The sequence below is a fragment of the Mesoplodon densirostris genome, chromosome 3 (assembly GCF_025265405.1).
Source record: "Mesoplodon densirostris isolate mMesDen1 chromosome 3, mMesDen1 primary haplotype, whole genome shotgun sequence".
Classification (NCBI taxonomy): domain Eukaryota; kingdom Metazoa; phylum Chordata; class Mammalia; order Artiodactyla; family Ziphiidae; genus Mesoplodon; species Mesoplodon densirostris.
In genome coordinates, this window is record NC_082663.1 from 89,027,223 (window position 1) to 89,039,683 (window position 12,461).

Genomic DNA, 12,461 nt, shown 5'->3' on the forward strand with positions numbered 1-12,461 from the left:
ATACTTTGCCATGTAAAATTCTATGTTTAACACATGTCTTTTTCACTCTGTTGACTATATAAAAAGTACTATGAAATATATTTCATGTGGAAAATCTCCAGTTAGGTAAAAATAAATCTAAAAACTAGAAACTAATAAAAGAAAGAAAGCCCAAATTTTAAATTATCATATTATTAGCTTAACCACATTCTTTCAACTATTATTCATAATGTAAAAGGTGATAAGCTTTAAAATCAAATAAAATGGGCAAGTGTTAATATCACATGACTTTAGACATTTTATATCTCCTATTATATGTTGAAACATATAATGTTGAATTACACCATTTCAAGTTTTGCCTTTAATTTTTTTAATATGAAGGAAAAATTAATTACAGATATTTACTAACCTACCAAATACGCATTCTGGATTTACCTCCTCATTGTCTGTATTTTGTATTTAGATGCTCTAACCAGAAAACTGAGACACTAGATATCAAAGTCAGGGATCACTTTTGAGAATATATGGCATAGTACCAAACTAGAGATTTTTCTTCCTCTACCTGTACCTTTATTTGAGGACAGTGAGGTGTCATTGCTTTGTTGTCTCAGGTACTCAATGCTTACCAGCAATAAATATAATATCAGTGCATCCCCTTGTAGAAGATTGGAATTGCCACCTTCCAGAAGTTATTCTCCTCTTTAAAAGATAACAGTGTGGGACTTTTACTTCCAAATATGAGAGATTAACTTGTTCCAGACTTGTCCAAACATGTTAAGTAACCATAAAACTGAACAAAATACATGAAGTGACTGTTTTTTGGCATTTGACAGTAGGCAGCACAGGAATTCCTTCTGAAAAAAGGATAACACAAGAGGTGAGTTGCTTGATCGCCTAGGCTTTTGTCTAGGGACAAATTCCCTAAACCAGAATAAGGAATTGAAGACCAACAGAAACAGGGCAGTCCCACTTGGCTGAGGAGGCAAAGTCCAGAATTTAGAGCTGCAGAAAGCAGCTGGAATTTGCAGGGCAAAATGTTAGAGAGAAGGTTGCTTGGGAAAAGAGTGGTCTCAATAATCTCTGTAAGGCCCTTGGATCAAGGGCTTCACTTTAGATTTTAGAGAGTAAGACTCAGAGGTCTGGCAGAGAGTGGTGCTTACAAGGATTGGGAGTGAAACAAAGATACTGGAGGTTACACAGTATGGAAGTCTTAAGTTCTAGCCCAGCCAGAGTTGAAAGAGCTCATCAGCGCCCTGGGCATTCAGCTAAAACACTAGAAAATTAATATCTTAAGAGTAATAAGGACCATACCGTAACAAAGCCTAAGCCAAGCCTTGATAGGATCTAGGAGCCCCCTGGTAAATTGTCAAACTGCCAGAACAGAACTCAACACTATGTAAAAAATGACTACATAATCTATACTATTTATATCACCTACAAACTTCCAAAAACAATACAAAAATTAATAAGCATGTTGAAAAGCAGAAAAATATGACCCATCATAAAGAAATAAAGCAGTGAATAGAAAAAGACTCCAGGATGATCCAAATATTAGAATTAAAAGATAGTGACTTGCGGCTTCCCTGGTGGCGCAGTGGTTGAGAGTCCGCCTGCCGGGGCAGGGGACACGGGTTCGTGCCCCAGTCCGGGAAGATCCCACATGCTGCGGAGCGGCTGGGCCCGTGAACCATGGCCACTGAGCCTGCACGTCTGGAGCCTGTGCTCCGCAATGGGAGAGGCCACAACAGTGAGAGCCCCACGTACCACAAAAAAAAAAAAAAAAAAAAAAAAAAGATAGTGACTTTAGTTACTATAAAGATGTTAAAAACTTAAAGGAAAATATGGCCTTAATGAGTAAAGAGATAGGAAATCTCAGATAAGCAAGGAAAGTACAAAAAAGAACCAAATGGAAATCTAGAATAAAAAATTAGAATATCTAAAATGAAAATTTTCACTTTGATAAGCTTGATGTCAGATTGGAGATGGCAGAAAGGGGCAGAAAACTTCAAAATGCTTTCATTGAAATCATACAATATGAATAATACATAGAAAAAGAAGAAAAATGATCAGTTCTTCAGTGACCTGTGGGAAATATCTAGCAGTTGAACATCTGCAAATAGGGTCCCCAAAAGAGACAAGGGAGATAAAAAGGCATGAAAGAAATATATGAAGATATAATGGTTGAAGTTGTCTCAATTGGATGAAAAAATTAAAAAAGTAAAATTACAGATCTAAGAAGCTCATTAAATGAGAATAAATTCAAACAAAACTATGCCTAGACACATGATAGTAAAATTGCCATAAATCAGACATAAAGAAGGCAGGCAAAGAAATGAAAGCAGGCAAAGAAAATCAACACAGTGCATATAGAGGACCATGAATATGCATAAAACTGACTTATCAGAAAATACTGGAGCCAAAGACATCCTAAATATATGAGCAAATAAATTATCTTCTTTTTGGTCTATGAATTTCTCTTTAAAAACAAGTGAGGGCTTCCCTGGTGGCACAGTGGTTGCGAATCCACCTGCCGATGCAGGGGACACGGGTTCGTGCCCCGGTCCGGGAAGATCCCACATGCCGCGGAGCAGCTGGGCCCGTGAGCCATGGCCGCTGAGCCTGCACGTCCGGAGCCTGTGCTCCACAACGGGAGAGGCCACGACGGTGATAGGCCCGCATACCGCAAAAAAAAAAAAAAAAAAAAAAAACGAGTGAAAAATTAAAGCAAAAATAATATAATTGTAAGGTGCTTTATAACCAATGTAAAATGAAAATATTTGACAAATTAGAACAAAAGAAGAAGGCTGTGAGTATACTGCTGTAAGATTTTTACATCTGTGATGTGTGATGTGCAAATTGGGCAATGGTAAAATATTCTAAATAGACTTCAGTGAGAGTGAGATATTATTTTATTTAGTAGAGAAACCACTAAAATAATAATATAAAAAGGTACAGCTGGGCCTCCCTGGTGGTGCAAGTGGTTGAGAGTCCGCCTGCCGATGCAGGGGATACGGGTTCGTGCCCCGGTCTGGGAGGATCCCATGTGCCGTGGAGCGGCTGGGCCCGTGAGCCATGGCCGCTGGGCCTGCGCGTCCGGAGCCTGTGCTCCGCAACAGGAGAGGCCACAGCAGTGAGAGGCCCACATACCGCAAAAAGAAGAAAAAAAAAAAAAGGTACAGCTAAAAAGCATGAGAGAAAATAAATGAAACACTAGGAATATTCAATTAAACCAAAAGTAGACATCAAAAAAAGGAACAGAGGAACAAAAAACAAATGATACAAAGAATACATGGGTTAAAATAATAGACTTTAACCCAACCATACCAATAATTATATTAAAAGTAAATGGACTAAGTACTCAAATTAAAAGGCAGACATTGTATGCTTTCAGAAAGCAAATTCCAACCATATGCGGTCTACAAGATGCATACGTTAAAAACAGGCACAGAGATTGAAAGTAAAAAGATGGAAGATATATACCATACAGCAATAAACATTAAAAAGGCTGTTATGGCTGTATTACTGAGACAAGGTATAATTCAAAACAACAGGTATTACAAGAAATAAAGAGATATGTTGTATAGTAATAACAGGTCAACCAGCAGAATACAAAACAAGCTTAAATATGCACCTAATGAGAAATCATTGAAAAGTAGGAAACAAAACTGATGGAACTAAAGAGAGAAACAGATAAGTTGGAATGTTAAACACATCTTTCATATTTACTAATAGAACAAATATACAAAACAGTACAAATACAGAAGATGGGGAAAACATCAACCATTATGAGCTAATTGACATTAACATAAGACTGCAAAAAGCAAATTTTTGTCAAATTCCAGTAGAACACTCACCAAGGTAAAGCCTGTACCTAGATAGACAATAAATCTCAATAGACTTCAGAAGACTGAAATCCTATGGAGTATGTTCCCTGACCACAAAGAATTTAATTAGAAATGAATAGAAATGATATCTAGAAAATTCTAAAATATTAGGAAATTAAGCAGTACATTTCTAAATTAACAGTAGGTGGCAAAAATCAGAAGGAAATTTTAATTGAATAATAAAGTAAAACATCAAAATTTATGAGATACAGTTAAGCAGTTCTCAAAAGAACATTTATAACTTTAAATGCCAATATCAGAAAAGAAGAAAGTTATAAAGTGAATCATTTAACTTACCACCTTAAGAAGGTTAAAAAAACATCAAATTATACCCAAAGCAAGTAGAGAAAAGGAAGCAATAAAGAACAGAAATCCATGACTGACAAATATGGAGAAAATTAGCAGATCCAAAAGTTGGTTCTTTAAAAGACTAATAAAACAGAAACCATATGTGAAGATTAATGAAGAAAAAATAAAATTAGCAATAGCAGAATTGAATTAGTGGCTATTACTATAAAATGTTCATATAATGGAATATTGTAAGCAACTTTATGCTAGTAAATTAGACAATAAAGTGAAAACATTTCTTGGAAAAAAAGAGACTTAAAAGCAGTTTGGCCCCAAACATGGAGTCTTGTAGCTCAGGTCTTACCTGAATCAGGATGAGGGAGTGGTGGGTCCAGGTGGGGCTGTTGGCTGTGCCCCTGCTTGCGGCCTATCTGCACATCCCGCCCCCCCAGCTCTCTCCTGCTGTTCACTCATGGAACTCATCAGGCAAATTTTTTACCTACAAGGGACTGCGTATCTTCTACCAAGACTCTGTGGGTGTGGTTGGAAGTCCAGAGATAGTTGTACTTTTACACGGCTTTCCAATGTCCAGCTATGACTAGTACAGGATTTGGGAAGGTCTGACCCTCAGGTTTCATCGAGTGATTGCCCTTGATTTCCTAGGCTTTGGCTTCAGTGACAAACTGAGATCACGTCACTATTCCATATTCGAGCAGGCCAGCATCGTAGAGGCTCTTTTGCGGCATCTGGGGCTCCAGAACCGTAGGATCAACCTGTTGTGTCACGACTGTGGGGATAGTGTTGCTCAGGAGCTGCTCTATAGGTTCAAGCAGAATCGATCTGGTCAGCTTACCATCAAGAGTCTCTGTCTGTCGAATGGAGGTATATTTCCTGAGACTCACCGTCTTCTCCTTCTCCAAAAGCTTCTCAAAGATGGAGGCATGCTGTCACCCATCCTCACATGACTGATGAACTTCTTCGTATTCTCGCGAGGTCTCACCCCAGTCTTTGGACCATACACCCGACCCTCTGAGAGTGAACTGTGGGACATGTGGGCAGGGATAGACAACAGTGACGGGAACTTGGTTATCGATAGTCTCTTGCAGTACATCAATCAAAGGAAGAAGTTTAGAAGACACTGGGTGGGAGCTCTTGCCTCTGTATCTATTCCCATTCATTTTATCTATGGGCCACTGGATCTAGTGAATCCCTATCCAGAGTTTTTGGAGCTGTACAGGAAAATGCTGCCGTGGTCCACAGTGTCGATTCTGGATGACCACATTAGCCACTGTCCACAGCTAGAGGATCCCATGGGCTTCTTGAATGCATATATAGGCTTCATCAACTCCTTCTGATCTGGAAAGAGTAGCTTCCCTGTGTTACCTCCCCTATTCCCTTATCTGTTGTGTATTCCACTTAGCAAGAAACGCCCAAAAGAGGTCCTGGCCACCAAACACTATTCTCTCACAAAAGTCCATCTGACTCACACTGGTGAATAGCATATAGTAAAAAGCCAGCAGAAGCTCTAAGGGTGACCTAATAGTCCACCTCCCATTCCTTTGACATCTGATCAAGTGTATGGACTTGCCTTTGTCTTTGTGTTATTAGGAAATTCTGATGGGCACTACTACTCACTGATGCAGAAAGATAGACATTCTTTTGCATAAAAGTCTTTGAAACACTTCTATGGACTTTTCTGAAATATTTAGAAATGCTAATTTCTGGCCCTGATTGGAATTATCTAAAGGTGCCACCTTCACCTTGCCTTGAATGGCTTTAATTCTCTAAGTGACACAGCTTCAAGTGAGAATGAGCCTCCCTTGTCATAACTTTGGATTTAGTTTCATTAGCTGCTTCTAACTGTAGTCATTTTGTTAGACTTTGGTTTCAATAATGCAGTATTCTAAGTATACTTTAAGACTATGATTTACCTACACGAATTATGTATGTATTTTATAAGGACACTAAACCAGCAGACACTTACTCTAGCAGAGTAGTTTAATCTTATTAAACATGTTTCATTTCTGAGTAAATTGAACTAAAGCCAAGCTATTTACAGAATTTCCTAAAATCACAGAACATTAAGGACAGTAGTCTCTGTGCCAGAGATTTACTGTTATTTGCTGTTAGAACTGGTCTTTCCAGCTAATAACAGTCAGACTCATCATACCTCAGTGCTTAGAAGCATGTCCCTCCTGAGCCAGAGTGGAGAGGAGGGGATCATTGTACAGTCCAAGTTACCAGGCTGAATATATACTGATTGCTTAACTTCTCGTTGGTTGTCCCAGAGAGGGTTCCTCATGTAGCTCAGCAATTCCTATACTTTACAGATGGGAAAGTTCCAGAAACTTTAAGAACAAAGTCTGAAAGTTCTATGAGCAAATGGTGCTGAATACTTTTTTTCTTAAGCCACAGTTTCACTTAGTTAATATTAAGTGGTGATTTTAAATTCTTTTTTTATTAGCAACTTCAAGTATAACAACTGGAATAAATGTTTATTTTCTATTAATAAAAATGAATTTTGACAAAAAAAATAAAGCAGTTTGAATTTTTAAAAAACTGACAAAAGAGGAAATAGATCTGACAAGCCCAACTATAAAAGAAATTGAATTTATAATCAAAAATATTTTCAAAAAGAAATCCTGGCTTATTTTGGCAATTTCTGTTAAGCACTTAAGGAAGATGAAATCACTCTCACACAAAATATTTCAGAAAATATCAGAGAAAGGAATTCTTTTCATCTTGTTTTTTGAGGACAGTATAGCCCTGAAAGCAAAGAATGACAAGGTATCATAAGAATAGAAAATTAGAACTCCTGGTTTCAGTTCTGACATGAAAGAGCTTGGAAGTCATCACTCCCACCCTTAAAAACAAGAAAAAAGATAAACAAATTGAAAATCAACAACTTTTCTTAGACCCCTGGGAGAAATGAGGCAACAGGACAAGCTGCCACCACAAATCTGGAGAGACAGACAAGTTCAGAGAGTCACAACTGAAGCTGGCTTTCCTAGAGCAAAAGCCATAACATGATAGGGACACTAAATGGTAATTTTGATGAATTGCTAGAACTTGAGAGAAAACTAGTTTGAGAAACATCTTGAGGCTGCAATCTTAGGAGGGGCTCACACTTCTACTCCAGGAGCCCCACCAGATTCTCACAGTGAGGAGCCAAGAAAGATGTTCTCTTGGCCCTGGAAGGGCAGGGAGAGGTAGAGTAACCATTATGAAATATGCCCAAAGTGTTCTCCATAACAAATGCCTACTCTCCAATGAGAAAGACTTTACCAGAGCCTTATTCCACATGGGAGAGGGGCTTTTCTCTGATTCTAGCATAGAGCTGAGAACTCTATGAAATAATCAAAAGGAAATGGTAGCATCAAAAACACTGTAACAGAAATGAAAAATGCCTTTGATTGATTCATCAGTAGACTGGATACAGCTGAGGAAAGAATCAGTGAGCTTGAATATAGATTAATAAAACTTTCCAAACTGAAATGCAAAGAGAAAAAAGAATGAAAAAAAAATCAGAAAAGAACATCCAAGAACTGTGGGAGAAATTCAAATGGTACAACATATGCGTATTCAGAATACCAGGAGGAGAATAAAGAATAGAGCAAAATAAGTATTTTCATAATGGCCAAGAACTTTAGAAAATTAATAAAATAGGCCAAACCACAGATCCAGGAAGCTCTGGGGTAACCAAGCAGGAAAAGTACCATAAAATATACATTTTGGTATATCGTTTTCAAACTGCAGGAGACCAAGGACAAAAAAAAAATCCTGAAAGAAGCCAGAGTTGGGGCAGGGTTTGGCAGGAACTTTCCCGAAGAGAAACAAAGATAAGAATTTCAGCAGACTTCACATCACAAATCATACAAGCAAGAAGGGAATGGAATGAAACATTTAAAGTATTGAAGGGGAAAAAAACCCCACCAATTATTCTTCAAAATTGAAGGAAAAATTGAGATTTTTTTTTAGATGAACAAAAACTGAGGGAACTTATCAACAACAGAACTGCCCTGAAATAACTGTTAAAAGAAGTTCTTCAAGGAGAAAAAAAATATATAGATCAGAAATGTGGATCTACATAGAGAAAGAAGGAGCACTGGAGAAGGAAAAAATAAAGATAAAACAAGATCTCTTAGTTTTCTTAATCTTAATTGATCTAAAATAGTTATATTTTATTTAAAGTAATGCAATGAATGCATGGTATATGCATAAGTGAAATGAATGACAATAATGTCATAAGGGATGAGATGGAGGAATTAGAAATACTCTAAGATCTCTGCCGTACTTGTGAAGTGCTATATGTTATTTGATGGTAGACTTAGGTTAGTTAATTTATACTGCAACCTCTAGGACAACCACTAACATCTTTTTAAAAGAAACATTAAAATGTAAAGAGAGAAGATGAAATGGAATCAAATGAAATGCTTAGTTAAAGCCAGAAAAGGCAGGAAAAGAGGGAAAAATAAAATTACAGGGCAATAATCTATCATAAAAATAGACACAAAGATTAACAAAATATAGCAAATAGAATACAACAAAATATAAAAAGGATAGTAAATCACAAGTGGGATTTATTCAAGAACTAAACAAAGCTATTTCAACATTTGAAAATTAGTATAAATCACCACATTAACAGACTTAAAAAGTAAAATGTAATCATCTCAATCAATACAGAAAAAAGCAGATGACAAATTTCAGCAGCTATTCATAATAAAGATATGCAGCAAATTAAAAAATGATAGGAACTTCTCTATTTGATTAAAAAAAAACTTTACAGCTAGCATCATACTAGTTCTTTATTAGTTATGGACTACAAAGTGTTAAATAACTAAATAAAATGAAGAGAAAAACATAGCCTTCAAATCTTCTCTCATTCTTAAATCCAGGTTCATTCAAGAGAAATTCAAGCCAAATAACATCTCAATAAAATTGGAGTGAACTTATAACTCCAGTTATAACTTACAACTCAGATATATTTTCTACTTAGTTTTACCCTTCCTCATAAACTTGTTATAAAAATGAAATTTATCAAAAATTACTGTTGCATTTCTGAAGGTAAAATAGTAATACAAAAACTGTCAGAAACAATGTAATAACTACAACAATTGTGAGGAAAAACAAATATTTTCTAATTATCCATTACTTTTGGATTAAATTGTTATTGTTAAGTGCAGTGAGATCTGGGAATGAAGAGAAATCATAAATTTTACTCTTAGATCTGCAACAACTCATTTGTGTGAATAAATTATATAACTTCTAAGTTTCTTGATTTAATTCATGTAAAGTATTTTATTAATTATATATAATTAACAGAAAAGTTCTAACATTTTATTAACCATGTATTGGACTGGCATACAAACATATACCCCAAGACAAAAAAAAAAAAAAAATGGTAGGAAGCTTTGTTATCTATAACACATAATGACTAGGCTTCATAGAGTATAAACTTAGAGGGACTCAAGTACACTTCAAAAGATCATAAAACACTGAACTCTGATTTTCAAATTGTTTAAAAATCAGAAGATACTTTTGACATATTTTATGCCATTTGGCACTCTGTGATATTTCAAAATACCTCACCTTTAAGTTTCAGAAGATTTCAACATGAAAGTCTTCTAGAAAGCTAGGCTTTATAGAAGTAATTCTCAGCATACTGATTTGGAATCAACAAAAACAGTTTACAAATAACAGTTACTTCAAGGCCAACCCAGTTCATAGAATCTTCCTTTCTGAGAGCTGCTGAAGCAAAAATATTCTGAACTATGATGTTGTCATATTAGTGTACACAAAGCCTGGTCTCTGCCCTCTGTTCCATAACCGGTATTTAGAAACCATTCGAACAACGCAACGGTATTCTCTGTTGTAAAGTAAAATAAAAATTTCATCAAATATATCTATTTACTAGTATAGTTGTGCTAACTTACTTTTCCAAAGCTAATTAACAAACCTCTGATGACTAACTCAGTTCAGGCTATATAAATTCATGCCTTGGTATAGTCTGTATATATTAAATGGTGGGAGATTGTTTCTTCACTGAGTTTAGAAAAAACTTAAATTTTAATCCATGTAAAATAAGGGCAGATAATCTGGTTTGACATATCTTGAGAAGCCTGGAGGCTAGAAGAACCCCACTGGGCCAGTAGATGATTAGTTAATAAAGAGAAAGCAGCCTGACACCAAGGTGAGCAGTAATTAAACCTGTAGTGAAATCCTCTAATAGAATTCAATAAAGTGGCACATTGTTAGCAGAACAGTGTTTCTTCAAATGGCATTGATGGGTAAACCTCAAAGTAAGCAGAGATTCTGTTCAAGGAAAAATGCAGATGCTTCTTCTATGAATTTACTGCTCCCTGGGTCATGTTCTGTACAGGCAGTATATCGGATATTCAGTGTGTTTGATTTCCACTGCTTTTCATAATTGATGCAAAGAGAAAGTATTGAGTTATATCTTCAGTTCATCCATTTATTTTTCATTGCAACGATGGGTTTGATTTGGTTTTGTGGATGTAGGGGTGGAAAAACTTTCCCTTCTAGGTTCTTTGGCTGGTCTAATAAATTGATATAAGACAGATTAACAGGAGAAAAAAACAAACAAAAGTTTCATAACATGTGTACTTCCAGTATATATGGGAGACACCCAGGAAAAATGAGTAACTCTCTAAAATGGCTAAAGCCATCACTTTAAATATTATCTTCAGCTGAAGACAAAAGATGTTGCGGTTGGGGAGTCAGTTATGGGAGGTGAGCAGGAAAAGCACAGTAATCAGACATACAGATTTTATGCAGATTTGTCATTGCCTTCTCCACTGGTAACAGTTTCTAAAGATTTAGTCATCCTTCTCTTCCCAGTACAGCCAGGGAAATACCTGTACAAGTGGCGATTTCCCTTATAAATCTAAATTTTCCTTTTTCTTACAAAAGGAAAACTTTTATGTGGTTTCCAGAGCTTTTCTGTATGCTGTTTCTTAAAAATAATCAGCCTAAAATAATCAACATGCTAAAGAGGCATATTTTGGGTTATAAATTTTTCTCCCCTGAAGTGCTAAAATCTAGGATTCCAAAGGTGAATAAAACAAAGCCGTTGTCATAAAGGGCCTTGAATATCACAGTCAAGCCAGAAGTATAAATACATTTCAAAGTATAAAGGCCTACAGGGAGAAAACCCCTCACTCAGCCTGAGAGTGTAAGGAAAATAGAGAGAGATGACATTGAGGAGGAGTCTTAAAGGAAGACTAGATGTTTGTCAGGTAGGGAAAGGCATTTCAGGTACAGGGAACTGAATGTGAAAAAAGTATGAGGTTATGAAAATTAATGACAGTTCATGAAGCCATAACGCTGTTAGCCTGGCTTGTGGGTGGTTGAACACAGGCAAATGCAAGTAAACCCAAGAGGTAAGAAAGGACCAAACTGTGAATAGCTTTGACTGTTGATGTAAACTGGTTCCCATGGACAACTGAAAAATAGAGTGCTCCTCAACTGAGCAGGGGAAGAAAAGAACATGATTGGAAAGGAACATGATTGCAGGTTTTATGGCTCCCAGGAAGCAATGAATTACTCTTTTCAGACTCACACTTACTCGCAAGGTGCCTGAGCATCAGTAAAGACGGAAAAAATATATAAATATTTCACAATCATAAAACTGAAATATTTATGTAAATAATGAAGGTGGAGAAATGGGGTGAGACAGGAAGATGAGAGAACAGTTAAAACTGTCCAATCTAGTTCTGATAAAATAAGGGTCAGAACTAAGAAGCAGCAGTGGGGAGAAAGCAAGGAGAAATGAGGAGGTTTGCAATAAAACAAGCATGTCTTGATGGTAAGTTGGAGGGAGAACATGAAGAGGAAATTGTCAAAGATGACGACTAGTTTTTTTTGCTTTGGGAGAAGAGGTTTAATGGCATATTTAAGCATCACTGAGAATTTAAGGGGAAAAACAGTATTAAATTTATAGGGTGCATGGAGAAGTCTGGACAGGAGCTTCCCAAAAGACATTTTTGAAAGGAAAAAGTGTCAAAACCCCTGCCTCCTGTTTTGTTTTGTTTTGTCTTATCATTTTCACTAATCATCTATATCCAGACTGCACTTATAAAATTCTTTCAGGTGTCCTTTTGGTCATCTGACTCTTCTTCTTGCAAATACCATGTGTTTGTTTTCATAGATTCTGTATCTTTCAAAAACTGAACACTGAATTTTCTAGAATAGAAAACAGAGAAGGTTAAGCAAGCTTGTTTCTCACGATAGCACGTTAAACCCTGCAGGAATATACCAAAATTAGCGTAAGATTACTGAGCTACTTTATCA

The 12,461-nt window shown here is 36.3% G+C and overlaps 1 pseudogene; it reads left to right on the forward strand.

The window, feature by feature from the left end:
• Positions 1–4,525: 4,525 nt before the first annotated feature.
• Positions 4,526–5,793, forward strand: LOC132485323 (mesoderm-specific transcript homolog protein-like; annotated as a pseudogene).
• Positions 5,794–12,461: the final 6,668 nt, after the last annotated feature.